General features: G+C 34.2%; 1 long non-coding RNA gene and 1 other non-coding gene across 2 annotated transcripts; one reads left to right on the forward strand and one right to left on the reverse strand.

Moving 5' to 3' along the window:
* Window positions 1–1439: 1439 nt before the first annotated feature.
* Window positions 1440–1511, reverse strand: TRNAP-UGG (transfer RNA proline (anticodon UGG)). Its single transcript has one exon. It is a non-coding gene; the product is annotated as a tRNA-Pro (tRNA).
* A 2144-nt stretch (window positions 1512–3655) lies between these two features.
* On the forward strand, window positions 3656–5213 carry LOC135844545 (uncharacterized). The gene is made up of 2 exons (XR_010558561.1): window positions 3656–3996; window positions 4175–5213. It is a non-coding gene; the product is annotated as an uncharacterized LOC135844545 (long non-coding RNA).
* Window positions 5214–6000: the final 787 nt, after the last annotated feature.

Below are 6000 nucleotides of genomic sequence, written 5' to 3' on the forward strand. Positions count from 1 at the left end.
GTGATTTTGATTCTTCTTAGTTCTTTGAAATGAATTTTGAGTTCTGGAGAGTGGAGGGGTAAGGGTTACTTACTTCAAACTGAATTTTTCTAATCACTTTTTTTAGAAAAGACCATCAGGGAACAACTTTCGTTTGAACAATTTTTTCGTACAGTCCATAGATAAGGAGATGGAGCGATTTTCAAGTTAGGGTGGTGGATGCACGGAAAGGGGGAAGGGAAAATAGGCATACAAGCTAAATTTATTCGTTTATGGATGTAGAACAATAATCAATCATAAAATCGCTTTTAACATTCCGATCGAAGGGATTGCCTTTTTTCGTGTAATTGGTATCGTACTAGGTAAATTAAATGCTTATTTTGGAAATATGATTTCTTACTCATTTTGCAAAATAAACAATTTGCAGAAAAATTGAGAGTGATAGAAAAACCCCTCCCCCTCCTTATTCTTGATAAACCTTTGTTTCTATTGATGCTCAGAATGAATTACGAATCTACCATAATTGCATTATTGAGCAACAAATTTTCGAGTGAAGATAATTATTTTACCCAGATATATCCTTATTACTCGTAAAAGAATAATGAGTACCATTATTCTTTCATTTTTTTTTTTTTAATGATTAGAGGTAGGTACCTACCTAATTTGAAATCAGACGAACTTAATTAATACATCTAAATGGGTTCCATTGTATGTACCTACTTACACGTCTGAAAAATGAACGTAATTTTCAATGTCAATATTGTCAGTACAAGTCAGTACCTAATGAACGATAATCTTGTACTAAAACAATGGATCGATTGAATTATATTTTTTTTACCAAAACAAGTAGAAGTACCTACATACTCAACATAGGTAGGTGCAGGTGCAGGTAGGTATCATTTTGAGAAGAAAAAAGTACCTATCAGATGATAAATCCAATCCAAGGTAGGTAAAACAGTGGGAATAACATTTAACAAGTGGTGCTTACCAAATTGCATAATTTGTTCTCCAAATAACTGTCCATGTTTGTTACCACTGCTTTCATCAAGAGATGGCGTTAGCCGCCAAAACTGAAATACAATGTAGGCTATTTTACACGTATACATGGTTAGTAAGAACGAATTGGAAAATACGAATACGACGTTTGATATTAGCAATAGCAATGGATTAAGCTCGATGTAAACATCTCATTGCTAAGCCTTAGGCATTCTATTCATTTTTAATACGTAGAAATAACTGCAAAATATTGTTCAAGTGTTGATTTGAGTATAGTAAACGAGCTAAGGTCGTATATGGGCTTGTGCTTGTATTCAAAGCTGGTTTTGCATGCATGAGTTTATTTGTTTATATTTTTATCAATTTTTTAGACGTAGGAGGATGAAAAAGAAGAAAAAAAGGGGTGAGATGGTTATAAAATGAGTTTCTCTGGTCTATGAAAGCAAAATAAAATGCAAAAACTTGGGCCCGTCCGGGATTTGAACCCGGGGCCTCCTGCACCCAAAGCAGGAATCATACCCCTAGACCAACGGGCCTGTACATGTAAATGGCTCATTATTGAGGTTATAAGTATTTATAGTCATATTTTGAATTGAAATGTGTAATGTTAAAACTCAAAAGGCACAACTTTGGCATGAATGTAGAAAGTAGGTAGTATTTTATAGGTAGGTAAGTATCTACTTACAGAACCAATTTTTTCTAAAAATGTTTTAAATGTCAAAAAATACACTTTTCTGGTCCATGTCAAAAGTGACCTCCGAAACACGATGGTCCCAGATGGCAAATCTCCAGGGTTGCAGCAGCTCAATTTAAAAGTTTGAAATTTCAGGGATCTTTTTTCAGTGGAGGGGGCATATGTTATGTCAAAAAGTTTACATTTTCTTACTCATACGAAAAGATGGCCTCCACACATGTTGATGGTTAAAATGTGATTTGAAACAAAGATTCTTAACTTCTCAATCACACAAAGAGATTTTAGTTTTTTTTTTTTTTTGGAGAAAAGAAAATGGTGTGTGCAAGATTTTTAAAAATAAGTACACTTTTTCATGTTCATAGCATGTCATAAAGTAGCCCTCAAAACATGTTGGTACGTACTACGTAGCTTGAAGATGATCTAGAAAGAGGATCTCAGGATTGATGGTGCATATCTAATCGTACATTTTAGGATTTTGAGAATTTAAAAAAAAAAATAATTCTCCCTAATCCCTATATTAAAACTCAGATTCATTCGTTCTCTCTCTCTTTTATTAGTCTATAGTCTTTGTCAAATGCTGAGCAGCATCTATGAAGACTGGTTGGCTGCAGAGAAGCGAATTGAAGGCATCTTCGAGTTCACGTTTTCTTCATACATAGCCTACATATAAAACAAAAAGAATTGGAATTTTTGGAAGACGTTCAATTTTTTGGCTAAACAAACTAAACTGAGCGAAGTATTAAGTATTACCTATTTAATTTTCATAGGTAACTTTTTTAATACAAGCTGATATCCTCGGTCATTTCAAAGAAAATCGCTCGTAAAATTTTTATTATGATAGGTATTGATAGGTATAGGTATACAAGTACTTCAATAAAATTTTATTTAACAATAAAGAAATTGTCGCGATGCTTACAACGAAGCATTATTTTTGAATATTTTTTCAAAATACATTTTTATTAAAAGAATAATGCACGTTATTGTAAAATTACACCAGTTCAAGTGGAAATTGGAGTGAATTTTCCATCGTTCCAACGTATAAAAAAAATTGTTTATAGTTTCCTTTCCTTAAAAAATAACATCTGCTGAGCGGTACTCGAGATTAATTCTTTTCGAACGATCCAGATAAGAAGTTTTTTTTTCGCTATCAAGTTAAATAACTGTGGTCGCACTCGAGTAAGTACATAGAAAAAAGATAGGCCTTTCATTCATTTCACCATAAAGTACCTACTCTTGCAGACTTATACATATAAAATGCTTTTGATAATGCCACTTTTGTATTGACGTCATATTCGCCATAAAGTATGTACTTATTCGAGTCTAAATTAAATTTGTTTACACCGTAATTCCACTCGATATGGAATTATGAGGACGAAAAACTAGAGATAAAATGCGGTGATTCCCTGATAAGCTTTAGAGGTGATACCTGTGTACCCAGGGTATATTTCAACTCGGGATTTTCTCTTTAGACTTATAGGAACCATGTGTTAAATGGTGTGATTTAAATACTTTGTTTCGGAGATTTATAAACGATAATCAATTCTGATGGTTTAAGATAGGCTATAGAGACTATACCTACGTGAAGTCTATATGGCGACATTGAGTCGAGTGTGGCTGGTAATTTTAAGGATTTAGATAGATGTTTTTGTATACTTGAGTGAAAACCTATGGCGACAACAAGTGCTTCTTGTTGAACTCACGATCTCAAGTTTGGTTAACATTTTGAAGTTTGCATTGAAGTTGTACATAATTTTTTTTAACATTGTTCAAATGTCCTTTCTTTGATCATCTATTTTTGCTGGAGAAAAAAAATGTAAATTGTTGTGCAGGATTAGTATCTCATTTAATCTCAATTCTCAGTATTATTGTGGATCTGCACCTATCTGATCATGCAAAAACCAAAATTAAGTACCTAAAAAATGATAAGTACCTACCTACCATCAGTGTTTTTATTTTCCTATTTTTAGACTACTTTGTAACGCATGTTGCGAAGCACTGTCAGTGTCAGCTGAGGTAGAAAGAATCTCTTTTGCTAGAGGAGACTGTCACATCTGCTCTTTCCTCTTTCCTTACTTCCCCTGGAGTCATGACACCGTTTCCAGCGCATGGACTGTGACAGGAACCTATTGAGGGGAGATTTGGGATAGAGAAGTTGAAAAGAAGCTTAACAAACGAAGACGATGACGAAGTCGTGTTTATTATCTGGTTTCGTCTACACGTTGTTCTGCGTATTCGTTTTGTCATTTTGTGTACAATTTTATCCTTGCTGCTTATCTTGCTGTGATGTAGATGCTGTTCTGTTCTGAAATTTTTCTGCATATGTATAGGTAATTGCATAAAAGTATCTCTATTTGCTTTTGCTAATTTATACTTAATAATTGGGATTGAATTATCCTCACTTGATGAATTTCTGCATCAAAAATGAGGGGTTAAATGAACCTACTTTAGCTAACTGGATTCATGATATTTATACTTTGTATTTTTTTATTTTTGTCTTGTCTTTAGTCGAACAACACCTATCACTATGCCTGACCAAGTAACTCATAATACTCGAAAGCGTCGCGCATCTGAAGGCAGCCACTCACCAGTACGACAAAAGCGAACTGCAACCCTTAAAGAAAATAAAAACAAAGCCACCGTGAACAGCTTAGCGAATTTATGCACTTCTGCATTAATACAAACCATCGCAACATCAATTTCTCACTTATCCGCCATACAAAAAAATCCGGAGCACGAACCCCTCGCAAATTACGATTTAGTGCCCATTTTCGACCCGTTGACATCGAACCTATCCGTCACCAGATGGTTGAATAGAATCGATGATATGAGTACCATGTTTCACTGGACGCCACCGATGACCATTTATGCAGCACTGTCAAGATTAGAAGGTGTAGCGAAAACTTGGTACGAAGGGCTGAACTCTGTAAATCACACTTGGCCCGAATGGAAGGAGTTGATGCGAAACGCTTTTCCTGAAAGAGATTATTGTCAAATGCTAAGCGAAATGGTTGTTAGGAAGAAGCGTCCTGATGAAACGTACATGCAATATGTTCATGAAAAGATGGTTTTAATTAATATGTGTGAATTAGACGAGAAGAAAGCTGTATCACTTCTGATTGATGGTATAGAAGATACAAATGTAAAAACTATGGCATATGCTGGACATCATGAAAATCCATGGAGTTTACTTTCGTACCTAAGTAGTGAGTAGAATCAAAACTCCTGAAGAATCTCCTTCAAACAAAAGTTCCTCAAATTTTTCCTCTTCTCAAACGTCTGCAAATTGTTCGTCGTTGGGAGATGTCTCGATGCGTCAAAAATGCCTTGTTTGAGTGTCTTAATCTGTGGCAAGCGAGGGCATTACGCCAAGCATTGTCAGTCATCGCAGTAAAGGGGCTTGTTTGCATGATGCACAAACACAGATGCATTTAATAAGTATTTACCTAGTGCATTTTTTGATGGCCATTTTTCTCATTTATTCCTAGTATGTAATTTGTAAGAGGAGTTTTGTAAATTTTGAAAAATAAAAGATGAAGATGTTGAATTTTTGTTTTCGTTGGTAACTATTTTCACTTCTTAAATATTTGTTGAGTTGAAAATATGTGTTGTATGGTAATTGGTAGGTATGTATCTCAATTATTAAAAAATTTCTGGTTTTTGCCTATCTCAAACTACGGTCAGAATCAATTAAAAAATTTTCAAAAAATCAAATAAAAACAAAAATGTTACAAAATTTAAATTGAAACCAAATTTAATTATTTCTCAAGAGATCGTCAAAGTTGGAATTTCGCTACGTTAGCAGCAATTTTTGAACTTTTTTTTTATTCGTCATATTCACTAAAAATCCAAAAATCAACTTCTAGAAATTACACGTTACACCTTGAAAACTTCAAAAAAAAAAAAAAAAGTCATCTGATGCATTTTACGTAGGTACCTTCATGGAAAGGACGCGGTCTAAAACACCCGGTAACTAGAATTTCAGCCATCCAAATCAAATTGCAAATTTTTGACGAATTTTTGAAAATTCAAAACAAAACAGTTTCCTCCCTGGAAATTTGCTCAAATGTGGATAAACCGATTAAACAGGTCAAGAATAAGCTATAACTCAATTTTTAGCTGACCAAATTAATTTCCACGTTTTCTGGAGAAATCTAAAATCGCGCTGGAGGCTCCATATAATGTCCCAAAACAGTAACGTTTGGTTTAGAGGGGGCTAATATTAGTTTCAGGACTAATTTTCATCGATTTTACTGGGTGAAGTACATTCGTGGGTTTTTTGGGAGGGGGGAACATGAATCACCAAAAATAATGAAATTTGGATTTTCAAAAAT

Source organism: Planococcus citri, chromosome 4 (genome assembly GCF_950023065.1).
Source record: "Planococcus citri chromosome 4, ihPlaCitr1.1, whole genome shotgun sequence".
NCBI lineage: Eukaryota > Metazoa > Arthropoda > Insecta > Hemiptera > Pseudococcidae > Planococcus > Planococcus citri.